The sequence below is a fragment of the Sinocyclocheilus rhinocerous genome, unplaced genomic scaffold, assembly GCF_001515625.1.
Source record: "Sinocyclocheilus rhinocerous isolate Xijiao unplaced genomic scaffold, SAMN03320098_v1.1 scaffold348, whole genome shotgun sequence".
Lineage (NCBI taxonomy): Eukaryota > Metazoa > Chordata > Actinopteri > Cypriniformes > Cyprinidae > Sinocyclocheilus > Sinocyclocheilus rhinocerous.
In genome coordinates this window covers 171,878-172,152 of record NW_015635025.1, presented here as the reverse complement: position 1 = coordinate 172,152, position 275 = coordinate 171,878, and positions in this window count along the sequence as shown.

Sequence of the window (275 nt, the reverse complement as noted above, 5' to 3'; positions counted from 1 at the left end):
GTTCGCGGAAAAAAATCGAACCGTACGGTTCTCCACACACGGTTCGGCATGCGCTAGGACCGCTGTTCAACTTAAATCTGACAACACATCTGTAATTTGGTTTGCTATAAATAACACGTAAAACAAACAGGGTTCGGCTAATATATGTTTCTGTTGATGGATGCGCATTCTGGCTTCCCAATACATTGCAACAACAGCGATGAAAAAAAAAACGTGGACAAACCATTCACTCTTGTTCAATGCGAATGCCGTATGCTGGAATATGAGCATTTATT